The sequence below is a fragment of the Carassius carassius genome, chromosome 9 (genome assembly GCF_963082965.1).
Source record: "Carassius carassius chromosome 9, fCarCar2.1, whole genome shotgun sequence".
NCBI lineage: Eukaryota > Metazoa > Chordata > Actinopteri > Cypriniformes > Cyprinidae > Carassius > Carassius carassius.
In genome coordinates, this window is record NC_081763.1 from 2,157,501 (window position 1) to 2,182,500 (window position 25,000).

Sequence of the window (25,000 nt, forward strand, 5' to 3'; positions counted from 1 at the left end):
TGACTCTTTTTTTTTTTTTTTTGCAAGATTATTGGACAATTAGTGAAAATTTCCAAAAGTACTAACCAGGCCTATTAGATAATTACTGAAAAAATCCAAAAGTACTAACCTGGCCCAAACCTGCTTACATTCTGAGATCGGGCATTGACTCTTTTTTTTTTTTTTTTTGCAAGATTATTGGACAATTAGTGAAAATTTCCAAAAGTACTAACCAGGCCTATTAGATAATTACTGAAAAAATCAAAAAAGTACTAACCCGGCCCAAACCTGCCCACATTCTGAGATCGGGCATTGACTCTTTTTTTTGCAAGATTATTGGACAATTAGTGAAAATTTCCAGAAGTACTAACCAGGCCTATTAGATATTTACTGAAAAAATCCAAAAGTACTAACCTGGCCCAAACCTGCTAACATTCTGAGGTCGGGCATTGACTCTTTTTTTTTTTTTTGCAAGATTATTGGACAATTAGTGAAAATTTCCAAAAGTACTGACCAGGCCTATTAGATAATTACTGAAAAAATCCAAAAGTACTAACCTGGCCCAAACCTGCTTACATTCTGAGATCGGGCATTGACTCTTTTTTTTGCAAGATTATTGGACACTTAGTGAAAATTTCCAGAAGTACTAACCAGGCCTATTAGATATTTATTGAAAAAATCCAAAAGTACTAACCTGGCCCAAACCTGCTAACATTCTGAGGTCGGGCATTGACTCTTTTTTTTTTTTTGCAAGATTATTGGACAATTAGTGAAAATTTCCAAAAGTACTGACCAGGCCTATTAGATAATTACTGAAAAAATCCAAAAGTACTAACCTGGCCAGAACCTGCTTACATTCTGAGATCGGGCATTGACTCTTTTTTTTTTTTTTTGCAAGATTATTGGACAATAAGTGAAAATTTCCAAAAGTACTAACCAGGCCTATTAGATAATTACTGAAAAAATCCAAAAGTACTAACCTGGCCCAAACCTGCTTACATTCTGAGATCGGGCATTGACTCTTTTTTTTTTTTTTTGCAAGATTATTGGACAATTAGTGAAAATTTCCAAAAGTACTAACCAGGCCTATTAGATAATTGCTGAAAAATTCCAAAAGTACTAACCTGGCCCAAACCTGCTAACATTCCGAGGTCGGGCATTGACTCTTTTTTTTTTTTTTTGCAAGATTATTGGACAATTAGTGAAAATTTCCAAAAGTACTAACCAGGCCTATTAGATAATTACTGAAAAAATCCAAAAGTACTAACCTGGCCCAAACCTGCTTATATTCTGAGATCGGGCATTGACTCTTTTTTTTTTTTTTTTGCAAGATTATTGGACAATTAGTGAAAATTTCCAAAAGTACTAACCAGGCCTATTAGATAATTACTGGAAAAATCCAAAAGTACTAACCTGGCCCAAACCTGCTTAGATTTGGAGATTAGTTGAGATCGGGCATAGCCAGGATGGTATGGCCATAAGCGAAGGAGGCTGCAAAGAGAGGGCTATTTAAAGATCAGCCACTATAATCGCCAGTGCTTTATATAAGTAGGGAAGGAAACCCAAAAGCTTACAGCACCTGGAATTCCCAGGCGGTCTCCCATCCAAGTACTAACCAGGCCCAAACCTGCTTAGCTTCCGAGATCAGATGAGATCGGGCATAGCCAGGTTGGTATGGCCGTAAGCGAAGGAGGCTGCAAAGAGAGGGCTATTTAAAGATCAGCCACTATAATCGCCAGTGCATTATATAAGTAGGGAAGGAAACTCAAAAGCTTACAGCACCTGGTATTCCCAAAAGTACTAACCAGGCCTATTAGATAATTACTGAAAAATCCAAAAGTACTAACCTGGCCCAAACCTGCTTACATTTTGAGATCAGGCATTGACTCTTTTTTTTTTTTTTTTTGCAAGATTATTTGACAATTAGTGAAAATTTCCAAAAGTACTAACCAGGCCTATTAGATAATTACTGAAAAAATCCAAAAGTACTAACCTGGCCCAAACCAGCTTAGATTTGGAGATCAGACGAGATCGGGCATAGCCAGGTTGGTATGGCCGTAAGCGAAGGAGGCTGCAAAGAGAGGGCTATTTAAAGATCAGCCACTATAATCGCCAGTGCATTATATAAGTAGGGAAGGAAACCCAAAAGCTTACAGCACCTGGTATTCCCAAAAGTACTAACCAGGCCTATTAGATAATTACTGAAAAAATCCAAAAGTACTAACCTGGCCCAAACCTGCTTACATTCTGAGATCGGGCATTGACTCTTTTTTTTTTTTTTTTGCAAGATTATTGGACAATTAGTGAAAATTTCCAAAAGTACTAACCAGGCCTATTAGATAATTACTGAAAAAATCCAAAAGTACTAACCTGGCCCAAACCTGCTTACATTCTGAGATCGGGCATTGACTCTTTTTTTTGCAAGATTATTGGACAATTAGTGAAAATTTCCAGAAGTACTAACCAGGCCTATAAGATATTTATTGAAAAAATCCAAAAGTACTAACCTGGCCCAAACCTGCTAACATTCTGAGGTCGGGCATTGACTCTTTTTTTTTTTTGCAAGATTATTGGACAATTAGTGAAAATTTCCAAAAGTACTGACCAGGCCTATTAGATAATTACTGAAAAAATCCAAAAGTACTAACCTGGCCCAAACCTGCTTACATTCTGAGACCGGGTATTGACTATTTTTTTTTTTTTTTTTTTGCAAGATTATTGGACAATTAGTGAAAATTTTCAAAAGTACTAACCAGGCCTATTAGATAATTACTGAAAAAATCCAAAAGTACTAACCTGGCCCAAACCTGCTTACATTCTGAGATCGGGCATTGACTCTTTTTTTTTTTTTTGCAAGATTATTGGACAATTAGTGAAAATTTCCAAAAGTACTAACCAGGCCTATTAGATAATTACTGAAAAAATCCAAAAGTACTAACCTGGCCCAAACCTGCTTAGATTTGGAGATCAGTTGAGATCGGGCAAAGCCAGGATGGTATGGCCATAAGCGAAGGAGGCTGCAAAGAGAGGGCTATTTAAAGATCAGCCACTATAATCGCCAGTGCTTTATATAAGTAGGGAAGGAAACCCAAAAGCTTAAAGCACCTGGTATTCCCAGGCTGTCTCCCATCCAAGTACTAACCAGGCCCAAACCTGCTTAGCTTCCGAGATCAGACGAGATCGGGCATAGCCAGGTTGGTATGGCCGTAAGCGAAGGAGGCTGCAAAGAGAGGGCTATTTAAAGATCAGCCACTATAATCGCCAGTGCATTATATAAGTAGGGAAGTAAACCCAAAAGCTTACAGCACCTGGTATTCCCAAAAGTACTATCCAGGCCTATTAGATAATTACTGAAAAAATCCAAAAGTACTAACCTGGCCCAAACCTGCTTACATTCTGAGATCGGGCATTGACTCTTTTTTTTTTTTTTTTGCAAGATTTTTGGACAATTAGTGAAAATTTCCAAAAGTACTAACCAGGCCTATTAGATAATTACTGAAAAAATCCAAAAGTACTAACCTGGCCCAAACCTGCTTACATTCTGAGATTGGGTATTGACTCTTTTTTGTTTTTTTACAAGATTATTAGACAATTAGTGAATTTTTCCAAAAGTACTAACCAGGCCTATTAGATATTTACTGAAAAAATCCAAAAGTACTAACCTGGCCCAAACCTGCTAACATTCTGAGGTCGGGCATTGACTTTTTTTTGTTTTTTTTGCAAGATTATTGGACAATTAGTGAAAATTTCCAAAAGTACTGACCAGGCCTATTAGATAATTACTGAAAAAATCCAAAAGTACTAACCTGGCCCAAACCTGCTTACATTCTGAGACCGGGTATTGACTATTTTTTTTTTTTTTTTTTTGCAAGATTATTGGACAATTAGTGAAAATTTTCAAAAGTACTAACCAGGCCTATTAGATAATTACTGAAAAAATCCAAAAGTACTAACCTGGCCCAAACCTGCTTACATTCTGAGATCGGGCATTGACTCTTTTTTTTTTTTTTGCAAGATTATTGGACAATTAGTGAAAATTTCCAAAAGTACTAACCAGGCCTATTAGATAATTACTGAAAAAATCCAAAAGTACTAACCTGGCCCAAACCTGCTTAGATTTGGAGATCAGTTGAGATCGGGCAAAGCCAGGATGGTATGGCCATAAGCGAAGGAGGCTGCAAAGAGAGGGCTATTTAAAGATCAGCCACTATAATCGCCAGTGCTTTATATAAGTAGGGAAGGAAACCCAAAAGCTTAAAGCACCTGGTATTCCCAGGCTGTCTCCCATCCAAGTACTAACCAGGCCCAAACCTGCTTAGCTTCCGAGATCAGACGAGATCGGGCATAGCCAGGTTGGTATGGCCGTAAGCGAAGGAGGCTGCAAAGAGAGGGCTATTTAAAGATCAGCCACTATAATCGCCAGTGCATTATATAAGTAGGGAAGTAAACCCAAAAGCTTACAGCACCTGGTATTCCCAAAAGTACTATCCAGGCCTATTAGATAATTACTGAAAAAATCCAAAAGTACTAACCTGGCCCAAACCTGCTTACATTCTGAGATCGGGCATTGACTCTTTTTTTTTTTTTTTTGCAAGATTTTTGGACAATTAGTGAAAATTTCCAAAAGTACTAACCAGGCCTATTAGATAATTACTGAAAAAATCCAAAAGTACTAACCTGGCCCAAACCTGCTTACATTCTGAGATCGGGCATTGACTCTTTTTTTTTTTTTTTTTTTGCAAGATTATTGGACAATTAGTGAAAATTTCCAAAAGTACTAACCAGGCCTATTAGATAATTACTGAAAAAATCCAAAAGTACTAACCTGGCCCAAACCTGCTTAGATTTGGAGATCAGTTGAGATCAGGCATAGCCAGGATGGTATGGCCATAAGCGAAGGAGGCTGCAAAGAGAGGGCTATTTAAAGATCAGCCACTATAATCGCCAGTGCTTTATATAAGTAGGGAAGGAAACCCAAAAGCTTACAGCACCTGGTATTCCCAGGCGGTCTCCCATCCAAGTACTAACCAGGCCCAAACCTGCTTAGCTTCCGAGATCAGACGAGATCGGGCATAGCCAGGTTGGTATGGCCGTAAGCCAAGGAGGCTGCAAAGAGAGGGCTATTTAAAGATCAGCCACTATAATCACCAGTGCATTATATAAGTAGGGAAGGAAACCCAAAAGCTTACAGCACCTGGTATTCCCAAAAGTACTAACCAGGCCCATTAGATAATTACTGAAAAAATCCAAAAGTACTAACCTGGCCCAAACCTGCTTACATTCTGAGATCGGGCAATGACTCTTTTTTTTTTTTTTTTGCAAGATTATTGGACAATTAGTGAAAATTTCCAAAAGTACTAACCAGGCCTATTAGATAATTACTGAAAAAATCCAAAAGTACTAACCTGGCCCAAACCTGCTTAGATTTGGAGATCAGTTGAGATCAGGCATAGCCAGGATGGTATGGCCATAAGCGAAGGAGGCTGCAAAGAGAGGGCTATTTAAAGATCATCTACTATAATCACCAGTGCTTTATATAAGTAGGGAAGGAAACCTAAAAGCTTACAGCACCTGGTATTCCCAGGCGGTCTCCCATCCAAGTACTAACCAGGCCCAAACCTGCTTAGCTTCCGAGATCAGACGAGATCGGGCATAGCCAGGTTGGTATGGCCGTAAGCGAAGGAGGCTGCAAAGAGAGGGCTATTTAAAGATCAGCCACTATAATCGCCAGTGCATTATATAAGTAGGGAAGGAAACCCAAAAGCTTACAGCACCTGGTATTCCCAAAAGTACTAACCAGGCCTATTAGATAATTACTGAAAAAATCCAAAAGTACTAACCTGGCCCAAACCTGCTTACATTCTGAGATCGGCCATTGACTCTTTTTTGTTTTTTTACAAGATTATTAGACAATTAGTGAATTTTTCCAAAAGTACTAACCAGGCCTATTAGATATTTACTGAAAAAATCCAAAAGTACTAACCTGGCCCAAACCTGCTAACATTCTGAGGTCGGGCATTGACTCTTTTTTTTTTTTTTTTTTGCAAGATTATTGGACAATTAGTGAAAATTTCCAAAAGTACTAACCAGGCCTATTAGATAATTACTGAAAAAATCCAAAAGTACTTACCTGGCCCAAACCTGCTTACATTCTGAGATCGGCATTGACTCTTTTTTTTTTTTTGCAAGATTATTGGACAATTAGTGAAAATTTCCAAAAGTACTAACCAGGCCTATTAGATAATTACTGAAAAAATCAAAAAGTACTAACCTGGCCCAAACCTGCTTACATTCTGAGATCGGGCATTGACTCTTTTTTTTTTTTTTTTTTTTTTTTTGCAAGATTATTGGACAATTAGTGAAAATTTCCAAAAGTACTAACCTGGCCCAAACCTGCTTACATTCAGAGATCGGGCATTAACTCTTTTTTTTTTTTTTTTGCAAGATTATTGGACAATTAGTGAAAATTTCCAAAAGTACTAACCAGGCCTATTAGATAATTACTGAAAAAATCCAAAAGTACTAACCTGGCCCAAACCTGCTTAGATTTGGAGATCAGTTGAGATCAGGCATAGCCAGGATGGTATGGCCATAAGTGAAGGAGGCTGCAAAGAGAGGGCTATTTAAAGATCAGCCACTATAATCGCCAGTGCTTTATATAAGTAGGGAAGGAAACCCAAAAGCTTACAGCACCTGGTATTCCCAGGCGGTCTCCCATCCAAGTACTAACCAGGCCCAAACCTGCTTAGCTTCTGAGATCAGACGAGATCGGGCACAGCCAGGTTGGTATGGCCGTAAGCGAAGGAGGCTGCAAAGAGAGGGCTATTTAAAGATCAGCCACTATAATCGCCAGTGCTTTATATAAGTAGGGAAGGAAACCCAAAAGCTTACAGCACCTGGTATTCCCAAAAGTACTAACCAGGCCTATTAGATAATTACTGAAAAAATCCAAAAGTACTAACCTGGCCCAAACCTGCTTACATTCTGAGATCGGGCATTGACTCTTTTTTGTTTTTTTACAAGATTATTAGACAATTAGTGAAAATTTCCAAAAGTACTAACCAGGCCTATTAGATAATTACTGAAAAAATCCAAAAGTACTAACCTGGCCCAAACCTGCTTACATTCTGAGATCGGGCATTGACTCTTTTTTTTTTTTTTTTTTTGCAAGATTATCGGACAATTAGTGAAAATTTTAAAAATTACTAACCAGGCCTATTAGATAATTACTGAAAAAATCCAAAAGTACTAACCTGGCCCAAACCTGCTTAGATTTGGAGATCAGTTGAGATCGGGCATAGCCAGGATGGTATGGCCATAAGCGAAGGAGGCTGCAAAGAGAGGGCTATTTAAAGATCAGCCACTATAATCGCCAGTGCTTTATATAAGTAGGGAAGGAAACCCAAAAGCTTACAGCACCTGGTATTCCCAGAAAGTCTCCCATCCAAGTACTAACCAGGCACAAACCTGCTTAGCTTCCGAGATCAGACAAGATCGGGCATAGCCAGGTTGGTATGGCCATAAGCGAAGGAGGCTGCAAAGAGAGGGCTATTTAAAGATCAGCCACTATAATCGCCAGTGCATTATATAAGTAGGGAAGGAAACCCAAAAGCTTACAGCACCTGGTATTCCCAAAAGTACTAACCAGGCCTATTAGATAATTACTGCTTACATTCTGAGATCGGGCATTGAGTCTTTTTTTTTTTTTTTTTTTTGCAAGATTATTGGACAATTAGTGAAAATTTCCTAAAGTACTAACCAGGCCTATTAGATAATTAATGAAAAAATCCAAAAGTACTAACCTGGCCCAAACCTGCTTAGATTTGGAGATCAGTTGAGATCGGGCATAGCCAGGATGGTATGGCCATAAGCGAAGGAGGCTGCAAAGAGAGGGCTATTTAAAGATCAGCCACTATAATCGCCAGTGCTTTATATAAGTAGGGAAGGAAACCCAAAAGCTTACAGCACCTGGTATTCCCAAAAGTACTAACCAGGCCTATTAGATAATTACTGCTTACATTCTGAGATCGGGCATTGAGTCTTTTTTTTTTTTTTGCAAGATTATTGGACAATTAGTGAAAATTTCCTAAAGTACTAACCAGGCCTATTAGATAATTACTGAAAAAATCCAAAAGTACTAACCTGGCCCAAACCTGCTTACATTCTGAGATCGGGCATTGACTCTTTTTTTTTTTTTTTGCAAGATTATTTGACAATTATTGAAAATTTCCTAAAGTACTAAACAGGCCTATTAGATAATTACTGAAAAAAATCCAAAAGTACTAACCTGGCCCAAACCTGCTTACATTCTGAGATCGGGCATTGAGTCTTTTTTTTTTTTTTTTTTTGCAAGATTATTGGACAATTATCAATCAATCAATCAATCAACATTTATTTGTATAGCGCTTTACAACAACTGTTAGGTTTCCAAAGTGCTTCACATCATAGAATACAATAAACATCATATCATACAATAAATACATATAACAAAAAAGAAAACAGCAAGAGGGAAATTGTGTCACCACTACTATGTATTAAAAGCCATCCTAAACAGGTGGGTTTTAAGTTTAGACCTAAAAAGAGTTTCATCTGCAGTTGTACGGATATCAGGGGGTAACTTGTTCCAAAGTCTTGGGGCAGCAACTGCAAACGCCTGATCACCCCAACGCTTGTACTTTGACCTTGGGACTTCTAAAACCAGTTGATTTGAAGACCGTAACGACCGGCTGTGCTCACGCAGGGTTAAAATCTCACTTATGTACTCCGGTGCTCGGCCATTTAGGGCCTTAAAAACGAACAACAAAATCTTAAAATCTATTCTAAACTGTACTGGAAGCCAGTGTAAGGAATAGAGGACAGGAGTAATGTGTACACGCTTAGGTGTATTTGTTAAAAACCGAGCGGCAGCATTTTGCACAAGTTGAAGTCGTGCAATAGAGCCTTGACTTAAACCTACATAGAGAGCATTACAATAATCCAACCTCGAACTAATAAAAGCATGAATCACCTTTTCTAGATCATGCCTATTAAGAAAAGGCTTAACTTTAGCTAGAAGACGAAGCTGAAAAAAACTCATTTTGACAATATTGCTGATTTGCTTGTCAAATTTCATGTCGCAATCAAAAGTAACCCCTAAATTTCTGACAGCAGGTTTAAGGTATGGAGCCAAAGCCCCCAAAGTCACCGCTGAACCGTTTGGGTTGCCGAAGATGATACACTCCGTTTTTTCATTATTTAAACTAAGAAAATTTTGTGACAACCACATCCTAATATCATCGATACAACTAAGTAGGGAGTCTAGTGCGACATTATCATTCGGTTTTAAAGGCAAATAAATCTGCAAGTCATCAGCATAACAGTGAAAGGATAGATTGTGCTTTCCTATAATACTCCCTAACGGCAACATATATAAAGAAAACAAGATTGGGCCAAGAATTGAACCCTGGGGTACCCCACAAGAAAGAGGAGCAGCCGACGAGGAGCATTCACCAATCATAACAGAGAAGCTCCTATCTGCTAAATAGGAGCTAAACCATTGAAGTGCCAAACCTCGAATGCCCACACAATGCTCAAGACGAGAGAGGAGGACTGCATGGTCCACCGTATCGAACGCTGCTGTGAGGTCCAAAAGCACTAACACAGCAGGACTCCCGGCATCCACAGACAAGGCAATATCATTATGTACTCTTAGCAGTGCAGACTCGGTACTGTGACGTGATCTAAAACCAGACTGAAATTTTTCGAGGACAGAATTTTTCTGCATAAAGGCTTGTAACTGTATAAAAACAACTTTTTCCAAAACCTTTGACAGAAAAGGCAGATGAGAAACTGGTCTAAAGTTAGATAACACTGAAGGGTCAAGATTTGGTTTCTTAAGTAGGGGCCTGACCACAGCATGTTTAAATGCAGCTGGGACACAACCTAGACTAAGACACAAATTAATTAAAGTGAGTAAACTTGACCCAATGGCGGTATTAAAAACTTCTTTCACTATCCTGGCTGGGACAATGTCTAACGGACAGTTGGTGGGTTTCATGTGCTGCACTACCTCAGAAAGCAGTGTAAGTGAAACTGGCTTAAAATCCTCAAAAACAGCAGAAAGCACCGGAGCAGCAGGTACAAACACGTTAAAATTAGCACTGCAGTTTTGCCTGACAGCTGCTACTTTGTCCGTAAAATAACCAAGAAATTTCTCACATGTACTAACTGAAACCTCTGTCGGATCAGAGGTGCATGGATTCAACACAGAGTTAATGGTATTAAATAAAACTCTAGGTTCATGACAACTGCTATTTATGACTGAAGAAAGATAGTGCATCTTCGCCGCCTTCACAGCCTTCTGGTATGTGGCTAGGCTGTCTCTTAATAAACCTAGTGGAGAAAATAATTTGTCCTTTTTCCACTTTCGTTCGGCTTGCCTACAGTGTTGCCTAAGGGCCCTTGTGGTGTCATTTAGCCAAGGATCCACCTTAGGTTTAATAGATTTAGTCCGAAAAGGGGCAATAGAGTCTAGAATTTCAGTGCTTGTGGAGAGAAACACAGAAAGAATATTATCTGGGGATGAAGGAGAGACCAGACCATTCATAGCATAAAACTGTGAGCCCATAAACACAGAAGCAAACTCTACACCTACAGAGGGTGTGATGCAGCGGCGTCTAGAGGCTGAGGAGACAGGTTTACTAGTGGGTGGTGGAATACTGATCTCAAATCTAATGGGGAAGTGATCTGAGATACCAGATTCTGTTATTTCTTCAAGTGAAACTGAGAGCCCGTGTGAAATAATGAGATCCAACGTGTGGCCAAGTTGATGTGTCGGACCTTCCACACATTGATTTAAGCCAAAAGAACTTAAAAGAGTTTTAAAATCATGAGCAAGTGGGTTTGAGGGACAACACACATGGATATTGAAATCCCCACAAACCAAAAGCTTATCATATTTAGGAACAACATCAGCTAAAAACTCAGAGAACTCGTGCATAAAATCTTTGTTTGGCTTTGGTGGGCGATAAATAACTGCAAACAATACAGGATAATCTAGATCAGCCACAAACAGCTGAAGTTCAAAACTATTATAGACAAGTGCAGGTAGTAACCGGCATCTGTACTCATTTTTGAAGAGCGTGGCCAGCCCACCGCCTCGACCTGACACTCGTGGGGAGTTGTAGAAAGAGCAGCCAGGGGGGAGGAGCTCCGAGAAGGCGCTGTCATCACCTGGTTTCAACCATGTTTCCGTCAACAACAAAAAGTCCAGAGCGTTTGTCATAAAATAGTCATTCAATATAAAAGTCTTATTTGTAAGTGACCTAGTGTTGATCAGCGCCATGTGAATTGAGCGCCTTTCAGTCCGTTGGGAAGCACGACTGAGCGGGCGGAGATTCCCAAGCACGCAGCCTCGCTTGGAGGAGCGCTTCCTGTTCCAGTAGCGGGGAGATGGGCACTCGGAGCCCGGTACAATCGACCGGAGCCACCGGTAATTGCATGCCAAAGAACGCACATTGCAGCCGATGAACCCAGCTGACGACCCAAAACACGGATGACCCCGATCGCAGGTGGAGGATGATGTCAGGTACGCTCTGAGCCTGACACGTATTCCGCCTCTCTTCCCGCGTTTCCTGCGGCGATTTCTGCGGAGTGGCAGGCAGGGTTCACGCCATAGATAGGCAGGTATGGACGCGATGAAAGGCGGCAGCGTGGCTGACTGACCAACAGAGCCATAGATCGGCACTTTCTCCACAGAGTTACATATACTTAACAAAGTCAGGCGGTCATACACCAGCAACGGTGACACATTTCGAGTGACAAGCAGTAGAAACAGGCAAATTAGCAATAATCCCAGCAAAGGTAAACGGCGAGCCACACACTGCGGCGCCATTTTTCAAAACAGTGAAAATAAGTGAAAATTTCCTAAAGTACTAACCAGGCCTATTAGATAATTACTGAAAAAATCCAAAAGTACTAACCTGGCCCAAACCTGCTTACATTCTGAGATTGGGTATTGACTCTTTTTTGTTTTTTTACAAGATTATTAGACAATTAGTGAATTTTTCCAAAAGTACTAACCAGGCCTATTAGATATTTACTGAAAAAATCCAAAAGTACTAACCTGGCCCAAACCTGCTAACATTCTGAGGTCGGGCATTGACTTTTTTTTGTTTTTTTTGCAAGATTATTGGACAATTAGTGAAAATTTCCAAAAGTACTAACCAGGCCTATTAGATAATTACTGAAAAAATCCAAAAGTACTAACCTGGCCCAAACCTGCTTACATTCTGAGATCGGGCATTGACTCTTTTTTTTTTTTTTTGCAAGATTATTGGACAATTAGTGAAAATTTCCAAAAGTACTAACCAGGCCTATTAGATAATTACTGAAAAAATCCAAAAGTACTAACCTGGCCCAAACCTGCTTACATTCTGAGATCGGGCATTGACTCTTTTTTTTTTTTTTTTTGCAAGATTATCGGACAATTAGTGAAAATTTTAAAAATTACTAACCAGGCCTATTAGATAATTACTGAAAAAATCCAAAAGTACTAACCTGGCCCAAACCTGCTTACATTCTGAGATCGGGCATTGACTCTTTTTTTTTTTTTTTTTTTGCAAGATTATTGGGCAATTAGTGAAAATTTCCAAAAGTACTAACCAGCCCTATTAGATAATTACTGAAAAAATCCAAAAGTACTAACCTGGCCCAAACCTACTTACATTCTGAGATCGGGCATTGACTCTTTTTTTTTTTTTTGCAAGATTATTGGACAATTAGTGAAAATTTCCAAAAGTACTAACCAGGCCTATTAGATAATTACTGAAAAAATCCAAAAGTACTAACCTGGCCCAAACCTGTTTAGATTTGGAGATCAGTTGAGATCGGGCATAGCCAGGATGGTATGGCCATAAGCGAAGGAGGCTGCAAAGAGAGGGCTATTTAAAGATCAGCCACTATAATCGGCAGTGCTTTATATAAGTAGGGAAGGAAGCCCAAAAGCTTACAGCACCTGGTATTCCCAGGAAGTCTCCCATTTAAGTACTAACCAGGCCCGAACCTGCTTAGCTTCCGAGATCAGACGAGATCGGGAATAGCCAGGTTTGTATGGCCGTAAGCGAAGGAGGCTGCAAAGAGAGGGCTATTTAAAGATCAGCCACTATAATCGCCAGTGCTTTATATATGTAGGGAAGGAAACCCAAAAGCTTACAGCACCTGGTATTCCCAGGCGGTCTCCCATCCAAGTACTAAGCAGGCCCAATCCTGCTTAGCTTCCGAGATCAGACGAGATCGGGAATAGCCAGGTTGGTATGGCCGTAAGCGAAGGAGGCTGCAAAGAGAGGGCTATTTAAAGATCAGCCAGTATAATCGCCAGTGCTTTATATAAGTAGGGAAGGAAACCCAAAAGCTTACAGCACCTGGTATTCCCAGGCGGTCTCCCATCCAAGTACTAACCAGGCCCAAACCTGCTTAGCTTCCGAGATCAGACGAGATCGGGAATAGCCAGGTTGGTATGGCCGTAAGCGAAGGAGGCTGCAAAGAGAGGGCTATTTAAAGATCAGCCACTATAATCGCCAGTGCTTTATATAAGTAGGGAAGGAAACCCAAAAGCTTACAGCACCTGGTATTCCCAAAAGTACTAACCAGGCCTATTAGATAATTACTGAAAAAATCCAAAAGTACTAACCTGGCCCAAACCTGCTTACATTCTGAGATCGGGCATTGACTCTTTTTTGTTTTTTTACAAGATTATTAGACAATTAGTGAATTTTTCCAAAAGTACTAACCTGGCCCAAACCTGCTTACATTCTGAGATCGGGCATTGACTCTTTTTTTTTTTTTTTTTGCAAGATTATTGGACAATTAGTGAAAATTTCCAAAAGTACTAACCAGGCCTATTAGATAATTACTGAAAAAATCCAAAAGTACTAACCTGGCCCAAACCTGCTTACATTCTGAGATCGGGCATTGACTCTTTTTTGTTTTTTTACAAGATTATTAGACAATTAGTGAATTTTTCCAAAAGTACTAACCAGGCCTATTAGTTAATTACTGAAAAAATCCAAAAGTACTAACCTGGCCCAAACCTGCTTAGATTTGGAGATCAGTTGAGATCGGGCATAGCCAGGATGGTATGGCCATAAGCGAAGGAGGCTGCAAAGAGAGGGCTATTTAAAGATCAGCCACTATAATCGCCAGTGCTTTATATAAGTAGGGAAGGAAACCCAAAAGCTTACAGCACCTGGTATTCCCAGGCGGTCTCCCATCCAAGTACTAACCAGGCCCAAACCTGCTTAGCTTCCGAGACCAGACGAGATCGGGCATAGCCAGGTTGGTATGGCCGTAAGCGAAGGAGGCTGCAAAGAGAGGGCTATTTAAAGATCAGCTACTATAATCGCCAGTGCATTATATAAGTAGGGAAGGAAACCCAAAAGCTTACAGCACCTGGTATTCCCAAAAGTACTAACCAGGCCTATTAGATAATTACTGAAAAAATCCAAAAGTACTAACCTGGCCCAAACCTGCTTACATTCTGAGATCGGGCATTGACTCTTTTTTTTTTGCAAGATTATTGGACAATTAGTGAAAATTTCCTAAAGTACTAACCAGGCCTATTAGATAATTACTGAAAAAATCCAAAAGTACTAACCTGGCCCAAACCTGCTTACATTCTGAGATCGGGCATTGACTCTTTTTTTTTTTTTGCAAGATTATTGGACCATTAGTGAAAATTTCCTAAAGTACTAACCAGGCCTATTAGATAATTACTGAAAAAATCCAAAAGTACTAACCTGGCCCAAACCTGCTTACATTCTGAGATCGGGCATTGACTCTTTTTTTTTTTTTTTTTGCAAGATTATCGGACAATTAGTGAAAATTTTAAAAATTACTAACCAGGCCTATTAGATAATTACTGAAAAAATCCAAAAGTACTAACCTGGCCCAAACCTGCTTACATTCTGAGATCGGGCATTGACTCTTTTTTTTTTTTTTTTTTTGCAAGATTATTGGGCAATTAGTGAAAATTTCCAAAAGTACTAACCAGCCCTATTAGATAATTACTGAAAAAATCCAAAAGTACTAACCTGGCCCAAACCTGCTTAGATTTGGAGATCAGTTGAGATCGGGCATAGCCAGGATGGTATGGCCATAAGCGAAGGAGGCTGCAAAGAGAGGGCTATTTAAAGATCAGCCACTATAATCGGCAGTGCTTTATATAAGTAGGGAAGGAAACCCAAAAGCTTACAGCACCTGGTATTCCCAGGCGGTCTCCCATTTAAGTACTAACCAGGCCCAAACCTGCTTAGCTTCCGAGATCAGACGAGATCGGGAATAGCCAGGTTGGTATGGCCGTAAGCGAAGGAGGCTGCAAAGAGAGGGCTATTTAAAGATCAGCCACTATAATCGCCAGTGCTTTATATAAGTAGGGAAGGAAACCCAAAAGCTTACAGCACCTGGTATTCCCAGGCGGTCTCCCATCCAAGTACTAAGCAGGCCCAATCCTGCTTAGCTTCCGAGATCAGACGAGATCGGGAATAGCCATGTTGGTATGGCCGTAAGCGAAGGAGGCTGCAAAGAGAGGGCTATTTAAAGATCAGCCAGTATAATCGCCAGTGCTTTATATAAGTAGGGAAGGAAACCCAAAAGCTTACAGCACCTGGTATTCCCAGGCGGTCTCCCATCCAAGTACTAACCAGGCCCAAACCTGCTTAGCTTCCGAGATCAGACGAGATCGGGCATAGCCAGGTTGGTATGGCCGTAAGCGAAGGAGGCTGCAAAGAGAGGGCTATTTAAAGATCAGCCACTATAATCGCCAGTGCATTATATAAGTAGGGAAGGAAACCCAAAAGCTTACAGCACCTGGTATTCCCAAAAGTACTAACCAGGCCTATTAGATAATTACTGAAAAAATCCAAAAGTACTAACCTGGCCCAAACCTGCTTACATTCTGAGATCGGGCATTGACTCTTTTTTGTTTTTTTACAAGATTATTAGACAATTAGTGAATTTTTCCAAAAGTACTAACCTGGCCCAAACCTGCTTACATTCTGAGATCGGGCATTGACTCTTTTTTTTTTTTTTTTTTTGCAAGATTATTGGGCAATTAGTGAAAATTTCCAAAAGTACTAACCAGCCCTATTAGATAATTACTGAAAAAACCTGGCCTGGCCCAAACCTGCTTAGCTTCCGAGATCAGACAAGATCGGGCATAGCCAGGTTGGTATGGCCATAAGCGAAGGAGGCTGCAAAGAGAGGGCTATTTAAAGATCAGCCACTATAATCGCCAGTGCATTATATAAGTAGGGAAGGAAACCCAAAAGCTTACAGCACCTGGTATTCCCAAAAGTACTAACCAGGCCTATTAGATAATTACTGCTTACATTCTGAGATCGGGCATTGAGTCTTTTTTTTTTTTTTTTTTCGCAAGATTATTGGACAATTAGTGAAAATTTCCTAAAGTACTAACCAGGCCTATTAGATAATTAATGAAAAAATCCAAAAGTACTAACCTGGCCCAAACCTGCTTAGATTTGGAGATCAGTTGAGATCGGGCATAGCCAGGATGGTATGGCCATAAGCGAAGGAGGCTGCAAAGAGAGGGCTATTTAAAGATCAGCCACTATAATCGACAGTGCTTTATATAAGTAGGGAAGGAAACCCAAAAGCTTACAGCACCTGGTATTCCCAAAAGTACTAACCAGGCCTATTAGATAATTATTGAAAAAATCCAAAAGTACTAACCTGGCCCAAACCTGCTTACATTTTGAGATTGGGCATTGACTCTTTTTTTTTTTTTTTTTGCAAGATTATTGGACAATTAGTGAAAATTTCCTAAAGTACTAACCAGGCCTATTAGATAATCACTGAAAAAATCCAAAAGTACTAACCTGGCCCAAACCTGCTTACATTCTGAGATCGGGCATTGACTCTTTTTTGTTTTTTTTACAAGATTATTAGACAATTAGTGAATTTTTCCAAAAGTACTAACCAGGCCTATTAGATATTTACTGAAAAAATCCAAAAGTACTAATCTGGCCCAAACCTTCTAACATTCTGAGGTCGGGCATTGACTTTTTTTTTTTTTTTTGCAAGATTATTGGACAATTAGTGAAAATTTCCAAAAGTTCTAACCAGGCCTATTAGATAATTACTGAAAAAATCCAAAAGTACTAACCTGGCCCAAACCTGCTTACATTCTGAGATCGGGCATTGACTCTTTTTTTTTTTTTTTTTGCAAGATTATTGGACAATTAGTGAAAATTTCCAAAAGTACTAACCAGCCCTATTAGATAATTACTGAAAAAATCCAAAAGTACTAACCTGGCCTAAACCTACTTACATTCTGAGATCGGGCATTGACTCTTTTTTTTTTTTTTGCAAGATTATTGGACAATAAGTGAAAATTTCCAAAAGTACTAACCAGGCCTATTAGATAATTACTGAAAAAATCCAAAAGTACTAACCTGGCCCAAACCTGCTTAGATTTGGAGATCAGTTGAGATCGGGCATAGCCAGGATGGTATGGCCATAAGCGAAGGAGGCTGCAAAGAGAGGGCTATTTAAAGATCAGCCACTATAATCGCCAGTGCTTTATATAAGTAGGGAAGGAAACCCAAAAGCTTACAGCACCTGGTATTCCCAGGCGGTCTCCCATCCAAGTACTAACCAGGCCCAAACCTGCTTAGCTTCCGAGATCAGACGAGATCGGGCATAGCCAGGTTGGTATGGCCGTAAGCGAAGGAGGCTGCAAAGAGAGGGCTATTTAAAGATCAGCTACTATAATCGCCAGTGCATTATATAAGTAGGGAAGGAAACCCAAAAGCTTACAGCACCTGGTATTCCCAAAAGTACTAACCAGGCCTATTAGATAATTACTGAAAAAATCCAAAAGTACTAACCTGGCCCAAACCTGCTTACATTCTGAGATCGGGCATTGACTCTTTTTTTTTTGCAAGATTATTGGACAATTAGTGAAAATTTCCTAAAGTACTAACCAGGCCTATTAGATAATTACTGAAAAAATCCAAAAGTACTAACCTGGCCCAAACCTGCTTACATTCTGAGATCGGGCATTGACTCTTTTTTTTTTTTTTGCAAGATTATTGGACAATTAGTGAAAATTTCCTAAAGTACTAACCAGGCCTATTAGATAATTACTGAAAAAATCCAAAAGTACTAACCTGGCCCAAACCTGCTTACATTCTGAGATCGGGCATTGACTCTTTTTTTTTTTTTTTTTGCAAGATTATCGGACAATTAGTGAAAATTTTAAAAATTACTAACCAGGCCTATTAGATAATTACTGAAAAAATCCAAAAGTACTAACCTGGCCCAAACCTGCTTACATTCTGAGATCGGGCATTGACTCTTTTTTTTTTTTTTTTTTTGCAAGATTATTGGGCAATTAGTGAAAATTTCCAAAAGTACTAACCAGCCCTATTAGATAATTACTGAAAAAATCCAAAAGTACTAACCTGGCCCAAACCTACTTACATTCTGAGATCGGGCATTGACTCTTTTTTTTTTTTTGCAAGATTATTGGACAATTAGTGAAAATTTCCAAAAGTACTAACCAGGCCTATTAGATAATTACTGAAAAAATCCAAAAGTACTAACCTGGCCCAAACCTGCTTAGATTTGGAGATCAGTTGAGATCGGGCATAGCCAGTATGGTATGGCCATAAGCGAAGGAGGCTGCAAAGAGAGGGCTATTTAAAGATCAGCCACTATAATCGGCAGTGCTTTATATAAGTAGGGAAGGAAACCCAAAAGCTTACAGCACCTGGTATTCCCAGGCGGTCTCCCATTTAAGTACTAACCAGGCCCGAACCTGCTTAGCTTCCGAGATCAGACGAGATCGGGAATAGCCAGGTTGGTATGGCCGTAAGCGAAGGAGGCTGCAAAGAGAGGGCTATTTAAAGATCAGCCACTATAATCGCCAGTGCTTTATATAAGTAGGGAAGGAAACCCAAAAGCTTACAGCACCTGGTATTCCCAGGCGGTCTCCCATCCAAGTACTAAGCAGGCCCAATCCTGCTTAGCTTCCGAGATCAGACGAGATCGAGAATGGCCAGGTTGGTATGGCCGTAAGCGAAGGAGGCTGCAAAGAGAGGGCTATTTAAAGATCAGCCAGTATAATCGCCAGTGCTTTATATAAGTAGGGAAGGAAACCCAAAAGCTTACAGCACCTTGTATTCCCAGGCGGTCTCCCATCCAAGTACTAACCAGGCCCAAACCTGCTTAGCTTCCGAGATCAGACGAGATCGGGAATAGCCAAGTTGGTATGGCCGTAAGCGAAGGAGGCTGCAAGGAGAGGGCTATTTAAAGATCAGCCACTATAATCGCCAGTGCTTTATATAAGTAGGGAAGGAAACCCAAAAGCTTACAGCACCTGGTATTCCCAAAAGTACTAACCAGGCCTATTAGATAATTACTGAAAAAATCCAAAAGTACTAACCTGGCCCAAACCTGCTTACATTCTGAGATCGGGCATTGACTCTTTTTTGTTTTTTTTACAAGATTCTTAGACAATTAGTGAATTTTTCCAAAAGTACTAACCTGGCCCAAACCTGCATACATTCTGAGATCGGGCATTGACTCTTTTTTTTTTTTTTTTTGCAAGATTATTGGACAATTAGTGAAAATTCCCAAAAGTACTAACCAGGCCTATTAGATAATTACTGAAAAAATCCAAAAGTACTAACCTGGCCCAAACCTGCTTACATTCTGAGATCGGGCATTGACTCTTTTTTTTTTTTTTTTTGCAAGATTATCGGACAATTAGTGAAAATTTTAAAAATTACTAACCAGGCCTATTAGATAATTACTGAAAAAATCCAAAAGTACTAACCTGGCCCAAACCTGCTTAGATTTGGAAATCAGTTGAGATCGGGCATAGCCAGGATGGTATGGCCATAAGCGAAGGAGGCTGCAAAAAGAGGGCTATTTAAAGATCAGCCACTATAATCGCCAGTGCTTTATATAAGTAGGGAAGGAAACCCAAAAGCTTACAGCACCTGGTATTCCCAGAAAGTCTCCCATCCAAGTACTAACCAGGCACAAACCTGCTTAGCTTCCGAGATCAGACAAGATCGGGCATAGCCAGGTTGGTATGGCCATAAGCGAAGGAGGCTGCAAAGAGAGGGCTATTTAAAGATCAGCCACTATAATCGCCAGTGCATTATATAAGTAGGGAAGGAAACCCAAAAGCTTACAGCACCTGGTATTCCCAAAAGTACTAACCAGGCCTATTAGATAATTACTGCTTACATTCTGAGATCGGGCATTGACTCTTTTTTTTTTTTTTTTTTGCAAGATTATTGGACAATTAGTGAAAATTTCCTAAAGTACTAACCAGGCCTATTAGATAATTAATGAAAAAATCCAAAAGTACTAACCTGGCCCAAACCTGCTTAGATTTGGAGACCAGTTGAGATCGGGCATAGCCAGGATGGTATGGCCATAAGCGAAGGAGGCTGCAAAGAGAGGGCTATTTAAAGATCAGCCACTATAATCGCCAGTGCTTTATATAAGTAGGGAAGGAAACCCAAAAGCTTACAGCACCTGGTATTCCCAAAAGTACTAACCAGGCCTATTAGATAATTACTGAAAAAATCCAAAAGTACTAACCTGGCCCAAACCTGCTTACATTCTGAGATCGGGCATTGACTCTTTTTTTTTTGCAAGATTATTGGACAATTAGTGAAAATTTCCTAAAGTACTAACCAGGCCTATTAGATAATTATTGAAAAAATCCAAAAGTACTAACCTGGCCCAAACCTGCTTACATTCTGAGATCGGACATTGACTCTTTTTTTTTTTTTTGCAAGATTATTGGACAATTAGTGAAAATTTCCTAAAGTACTAACCAGGCCTATTAGATAATTACTGAAAAAATCCAAAATTACTAACCTGGCCCAAACCTGCTCAGATTTGGAGATCAGTTGAGATCGGGCATAGCCAGGATGGTGTGGCCATAAGCGAAGGAGGCTGCAAAGAGAGGGCTATTTAAAGATCAGCCACTATAATCGCCAGTGATTTATATAAGTAGGGAAGGTACCCCAAAAGCTTACAGCACCTGGTATTCCCAGGCGGTCTCCCATCCAAGTACTAACCAGGCCCAAACCTGCTTAGCTTCCGAGATCGGGAATAGCCACGTTGGTATGGCTGTAAGCGAAGGAGGCTGCAAAGAGAGGGCTATTTAAAGATCAGCCACTTTAATCGCCAGTCCTTTGTATAAGTAGGGAAGGAAACCCAAAAGCTTACAGCACCTGGTATTCCCAGGTGGTCTCCCATCCAAGTACTAACCAGGCCCAAACCTGCTTAGCTTCCGAGATCAGACGAGATCGGGCATAGCCAGGTTGGTATGGCCGTAAGCGAAGGAGGCTGCAAAGAGAGGGCTATTTAAAGATCAGCCACTATAATCGCCAGTGCTTTATATAAGTAGGGAAGGAAACCCAAAAGCTTACAGCACCTGGTATTCCCAGGCGGTCTCCCATCCAAGTACTAACCAGGCCCAAACCTGCTTAGCTTCCGAGATCAGACGAGATCGGGCATAGCCAGGTTGGTATGGCCGTAAGCGAAGGAGGCTGCAAAGAGAGGGCTATTTAAAGATCAGCCACTATAATCGCCAGTGCATTATATAAGTAGGGAAGGAAACCCAAAAGCTTACAGCACCTGGTATTCCCAAAAGTACTAACCAGGCCTATTAGATAATTACTGAAAAAATCCAAAAGTACTAACCTGGCCCAAACCTGCTTACATTCTGAGATCGGGCATTGACTCTTTTTTTTTTGCAAGATTATTGGACAATTAGTGAAAATTTCCTAAAGTACTAACCAGGCCTATTAGATAATTACTGAAAAAATCCAAAAGTACTAACCTGGCCCAAACCTGCTTACATTCTGAGATCGGGCATTGACTCTTTTTTTTTTTTTTGCAAGATTATTGGACAATTAGTGAAAATTTCCTAAAGTACTAACCAGGCCTATTAGATAATTACTGAAAAAATCCAAAAGTACTAACCTGGCCCAAACCTGCTTACATTCTGAGATCGGGCATTGACTCTTTTTTTTTTTTTTTTTGCAAGATTATCGGACAATTAGTGAAAATTTTAAAAATTACTAACCAGGCCTATTAGATAATTACTGAAAAAATCCAAAAGTACTAACCTGGCCCAAACCTGCTTACATTCTGAGATCGGGCATTGACTCTTTTTTTTTTTTTTTTTTTGCAAGATTATTGGGCAATTAGTGAAAATTTCCAAAAGTACTAACCAGCCCTATTAGATAATTACTGAAAAAATCCAAAAGTACTAACCTGGCCCAAACCTACTTACATTCTGAGATCGGGCATTGACTCTTTTTTTTTTTTTGCAAGATTATTGGACAATTAGTGAAAATTTCCAAAAGTACTAACCAGGCCTATTAGATAATTACTGAAAAAATCCAAAAGTACTAACCTGGCCCAAACCTGCTTAGATTTGGAGATCAGTTGAGATCGGGCATAGCCAGTATGGTATGGCCATAAGCGAAGGAGGCTGCAAAGAGAGGGCTATTTAAAGATCAGCCACTATAATCGGCAGTGCTTTATATAAGTAGGGAAGGAAACCCAAAAGCTTACAGCACCTGGTATTCCCAGGCGGTCTCCCATTTAAGTACTAACCAGGCCCGAACCTGCTTAGCTTCCGAGATCAGACGAGATCGGGAATAGCCAGGTTGGTATGGCCGTAAGCGAAGGAGGCTGCAAAGAGAGGGCTATTTAAAGATCAGCCACTATAATCGCCAGTGCTTTATATAAGTAGGGAAGGAAACCCAAAAGCTTACAGCACCTGGTATTCCCAGGCGGTCTCCCATCCAAGTACTAAGCAGGCCCAATCCTGCTTAGCTTCCGAGATCAGACGAGATCGAGAATGGCCAGGTTGGTATGGCCGTAAGCGAAGGAGGCTGCAAAGAGAGGGCTATTTAAAGATCAGCCAGTATAATCGCCAGTGCTTTATATAAGTAGGGAAGGAAACCCAAAAGCTTACAGCACCTGGTATTCCCAGGCGGTCTCCCATCCAAGTACTAACCAGGCCCAAACCTGCTTAGCTTCCGAGATCAGACGAGATCGGGAATAGCCAAGTTGGTATGGCCGTAAGCGAAGGAGGCTGCAAGGAGAGGGCTATTTAAAGATCAGCCACTATAATCGCCAGTGCTTTATATAAGTAGGGAAGGAAACCCAAAAGCTTACAGCACCTGGTATTCCCAAAAGTACTAACCAGGCCTATTAGATAATTACTGAAAAAATCCAAAAGTACTAACCTGGCCCAAACCTGCTTACATTCTGAGATCGGGCATTGACTCTTTTTTGTTTTTTTTACAAGATTCTTAGACAATTAGTGAATTTTTCCAAAAGTACTAACCTGGCCCAAACCTGCATACATTCTGAGATCGGGCATTGACTCTTTTTTTTTTTTTTTTTGCAAGATTATTGGACAATTAGTGAAAATTCCCAAAAGTACTAACCAGGCCTATTAGATAATTACTGAAAAAATCCAAAAGTACTAACCTGGCCCAAACCTGCTTACATTCTGAGATCGGGCATTGACTCTTTTTTTTTTTTTTTTTGCAAGATTATCGGACAATTAGTGAAAATTTTAAAAATTACTAACCAGGCCTATTAGATAATTACTGAAAAAATCCAAAAGTACTAACCTGGCCCAAACCTGCTTAGATTTGGAAATCAGTTGAGATCGGGCATAGCCAGGATGGTATGGCCATAAGCGAAGGAGGCTGCAAAAAGAGGGCTATTTAAAGATCAGCCACTATAATCGCCAGTGCTTTATATAAGTAGGGAAGGAAACCCAAAAGCTTACAGCACCTGGTATTCCCAGAAAGTCTCCCATCCAAGTACTAACCAGGCACAAACCTGCTTAGCTTCCGAGATCAGACAAGATCGGGCATAGCCAGGTTGGTATGGCCATAAGCGAAGGAGGCTGCAAAGAGAGGGCTATTTAAAGATCAGCCACTATAATCGCCAGTGCATTATATAAGTAGGGAAGGAAACCCAAAAGCTTACAGCACCTGGTATTCCCAAAAGTACTAACCAGGCCTATTAGATAATTACTGCTTACATTCTGAGATCGGGCATTGACTCTTTTTTTTTTTTTTTTTTGCAAGATTATTGGACAATTAGTGAAAATTTCCTAAAGTACTAACCAGGCCTATTAGATAATTAATGAAAAAATCCAAAAGTACTAACCTGGCCCAAACCTGCTTAGATTTGGAGACCAGTTGAGATCGGGCATAGCCAGGATGGTATGGCCATAAGCGAAGGAGGCTGCAAAGAGAGGGCTATTTAAAGATCAGCCACTATAATCGCCAGTGCTTTATATAAGTAGGGAAGGAAACCCAAAAGCTTACAGCACCTGGTATTCCCAAAAGTACTAACCAGGCCTATTAGATAATTACTGAAAAAATCCAAAAGTACTAACCTGGCCCAAACCTGCTTACATTCTGAGATCGGGCATTGACTCTTTTTTTTTTGCAAGATTATTGGACAATTAGTGAAAATTTCCTAAAGTACTAACCAGGCCTATTAGATAATTATTGAAAAAATCCAAAAGTACTAACCTGGCCCAAACCTGCTTACATTCTGAGATCGGACATTGACTCTTTTTTTTTTTTTTGCAAGATTATTGGACAATTAGTGAAAATTTCCTAAAGTACTAACCAGGCCTATTAGATAATTACTGAAAAAATCCAAAATTACTAACCTGGCCCAAACCTGCTCAGATTTGGAGATCAGTTGAGATCGGGCATAGCCAGGATGGTGTGGCCATAAGCGAAGGAGGCTGCAAAGAGAGGGCTATTTAAAGATCAGCCACTATAATCGCCAGTGATTTATATAAGTAGGGAAGGTACCCCAAAAGCTTACAGCACCTGGTATTCCCAGGCGGTCTCCCATCCAAGTACTAACCAGGCCCAAACCTGCTTAGCTTCCGAGATCGGGAATAGCCACGTTGGTATGGCTGTAAGCGAAGGAGGCTGCAAAGAGA

General features: G+C 40.1%; 25 non-coding genes and 2 pseudogenes across 25 annotated transcripts; all 27 read right to left on the minus strand.

Moving 5' to 3' along the window:
* Positions 1 to 1,546: 1,546 nt before the first annotated feature.
* On the minus strand, positions 1,547 to 1,665 carry LOC132149974 (5S ribosomal RNA). The gene has a single exon (XR_009435227.1). It is a non-coding gene; the product is annotated as a 5S ribosomal RNA (ribosomal RNA).
* A 1,407-nt stretch (positions 1,666 to 3,072) lies between these two features.
* On the minus strand, positions 3,073 to 3,191 carry LOC132150583 (5S ribosomal RNA). Its single transcript, XR_009435812.1, has one exon. It is a non-coding gene; the product is annotated as a 5S ribosomal RNA (ribosomal RNA).
* A 1,039-nt stretch (positions 3,192 to 4,230) lies between these two features.
* LOC132150584 (5S ribosomal RNA) lies at positions 4,231 to 4,349 on the minus strand. The gene has a single exon (XR_009435813.1). It is a non-coding gene; the product is annotated as a 5S ribosomal RNA (ribosomal RNA).
* A 609-nt stretch (positions 4,350 to 4,958) lies between these two features.
* On the minus strand, positions 4,959 to 5,077 carry LOC132150860 (5S ribosomal RNA). The gene has a single exon (XR_009436037.1). It is a non-coding gene; the product is annotated as a 5S ribosomal RNA (ribosomal RNA).
* Positions 5,078 to 5,538: 461 nt separating this feature from the next.
* Positions 5,539 to 5,657, minus strand: LOC132150861 (5S ribosomal RNA). The gene has a single exon (XR_009436038.1). It is a non-coding gene; the product is annotated as a 5S ribosomal RNA (ribosomal RNA).
* Positions 5,658 to 6,660: 1,003 nt separating this feature from the next.
* On the minus strand, positions 6,661 to 6,779 carry LOC132149852 (5S ribosomal RNA). Its single transcript, XR_009435113.1, has one exon. It is a non-coding gene; the product is annotated as a 5S ribosomal RNA (ribosomal RNA).
* Positions 6,780 to 7,386: 607 nt separating this feature from the next.
* On the minus strand, positions 7,387 to 7,505 carry LOC132150657 (5S ribosomal RNA). Its single transcript, XR_009435883.1, has one exon. It is a non-coding gene; the product is annotated as a 5S ribosomal RNA (ribosomal RNA).
* Positions 7,506 to 12,961: 5,456 nt separating this feature from the next.
* LOC132150587 (5S ribosomal RNA) lies at positions 12,962 to 13,080 on the minus strand. The gene has a single exon (XR_009435816.1). It is a non-coding gene; the product is annotated as a 5S ribosomal RNA (ribosomal RNA).
* An 84-nt stretch (positions 13,081 to 13,164) lies between these two features.
* Positions 13,165 to 13,283, minus strand: LOC132150372 (5S ribosomal RNA). The gene has a single exon (XR_009435607.1). It is a non-coding gene; the product is annotated as a 5S ribosomal RNA (ribosomal RNA).
* Positions 13,284 to 13,367: 84 nt separating this feature from the next.
* On the minus strand, positions 13,368 to 13,486 carry LOC132150898 (5S ribosomal RNA). Its single transcript, XR_009436073.1, has one exon. It is a non-coding gene; the product is annotated as a 5S ribosomal RNA (ribosomal RNA).
* Positions 13,487 to 14,191: 705 nt separating this feature from the next.
* LOC132151107 (5S ribosomal RNA) lies at positions 14,192 to 14,310 on the minus strand. Its single transcript, XR_009436267.1, has one exon. It is a non-coding gene; the product is annotated as a 5S ribosomal RNA (ribosomal RNA).
* An 891-nt stretch (positions 14,311 to 15,201) lies between these two features.
* LOC132151110 (5S ribosomal RNA) lies at positions 15,202 to 15,320 on the minus strand. Its single transcript, XR_009436270.1, has one exon. It is a non-coding gene; the product is annotated as a 5S ribosomal RNA (ribosomal RNA).
* An 84-nt stretch (positions 15,321 to 15,404) lies between these two features.
* On the minus strand, positions 15,405 to 15,523 carry LOC132150564 (5S ribosomal RNA). The gene has a single exon (XR_009435793.1). It is a non-coding gene; the product is annotated as a 5S ribosomal RNA (ribosomal RNA).
* An 84-nt stretch (positions 15,524 to 15,607) lies between these two features.
* LOC132150862 (5S ribosomal RNA) lies at positions 15,608 to 15,726 on the minus strand. The gene has a single exon (XR_009436039.1). It is a non-coding gene; the product is annotated as a 5S ribosomal RNA (ribosomal RNA).
* A 1,854-nt stretch (positions 15,727 to 17,580) lies between these two features.
* LOC132150864 (5S ribosomal RNA) lies at positions 17,581 to 17,699 on the minus strand. Its single transcript, XR_009436041.1, has one exon. It is a non-coding gene; the product is annotated as a 5S ribosomal RNA (ribosomal RNA).
* A 1,034-nt stretch (positions 17,700 to 18,733) lies between these two features.
* LOC132149869 (5S ribosomal RNA) lies at positions 18,734 to 18,852 on the minus strand. The gene has a single exon (XR_009435129.1). It is a non-coding gene; the product is annotated as a 5S ribosomal RNA (ribosomal RNA).
* Positions 18,853 to 18,936: 84 nt separating this feature from the next.
* On the minus strand, positions 18,937 to 19,055 carry LOC132150522 (5S ribosomal RNA). The gene has a single exon (XR_009435751.1). It is a non-coding gene; the product is annotated as a 5S ribosomal RNA (ribosomal RNA).
* Positions 19,056 to 19,139: 84 nt separating this feature from the next.
* LOC132150321 (5S ribosomal RNA) lies at positions 19,140 to 19,258 on the minus strand. Its single transcript, XR_009435557.1, has one exon. It is a non-coding gene; the product is annotated as a 5S ribosomal RNA (ribosomal RNA).
* Positions 19,259 to 19,967: 709 nt separating this feature from the next.
* LOC132150658 (5S ribosomal RNA) lies at positions 19,968 to 20,086 on the minus strand. Its single transcript, XR_009435884.1, has one exon. It is a non-coding gene; the product is annotated as a 5S ribosomal RNA (ribosomal RNA).
* A 942-nt stretch (positions 20,087 to 21,028) lies between these two features.
* LOC132150701 (5S ribosomal RNA) lies at positions 21,029 to 21,137 on the minus strand (annotated as a pseudogene).
* Positions 21,138 to 21,221: 84 nt separating this feature from the next.
* LOC132150765 (5S ribosomal RNA) lies at positions 21,222 to 21,340 on the minus strand. The gene has a single exon (XR_009435947.1). It is a non-coding gene; the product is annotated as a 5S ribosomal RNA (ribosomal RNA).
* An 84-nt stretch (positions 21,341 to 21,424) lies between these two features.
* Positions 21,425 to 21,543, minus strand: LOC132150865 (5S ribosomal RNA). The gene has a single exon (XR_009436042.1). It is a non-coding gene; the product is annotated as a 5S ribosomal RNA (ribosomal RNA).
* Positions 21,544 to 22,577: 1,034 nt separating this feature from the next.
* On the minus strand, positions 22,578 to 22,696 carry LOC132149870 (5S ribosomal RNA). The gene has a single exon (XR_009435130.1). It is a non-coding gene; the product is annotated as a 5S ribosomal RNA (ribosomal RNA).
* Positions 22,697 to 22,780: 84 nt separating this feature from the next.
* Positions 22,781 to 22,899, minus strand: LOC132150523 (5S ribosomal RNA). Its single transcript, XR_009435752.1, has one exon. It is a non-coding gene; the product is annotated as a 5S ribosomal RNA (ribosomal RNA).
* An 84-nt stretch (positions 22,900 to 22,983) lies between these two features.
* LOC132151016 (5S ribosomal RNA) lies at positions 22,984 to 23,102 on the minus strand. The gene has a single exon (XR_009436183.1). It is a non-coding gene; the product is annotated as a 5S ribosomal RNA (ribosomal RNA).
* Positions 23,103 to 23,811: 709 nt separating this feature from the next.
* On the minus strand, positions 23,812 to 23,930 carry LOC132150659 (5S ribosomal RNA). Its single transcript, XR_009435885.1, has one exon. It is a non-coding gene; the product is annotated as a 5S ribosomal RNA (ribosomal RNA).
* A 942-nt stretch (positions 23,931 to 24,872) lies between these two features.
* Positions 24,873 to 24,981, minus strand: LOC132150702 (5S ribosomal RNA; annotated as a pseudogene).
* Between the last annotated feature and the right edge of the window lie 19 nt (positions 24,982 to 25,000).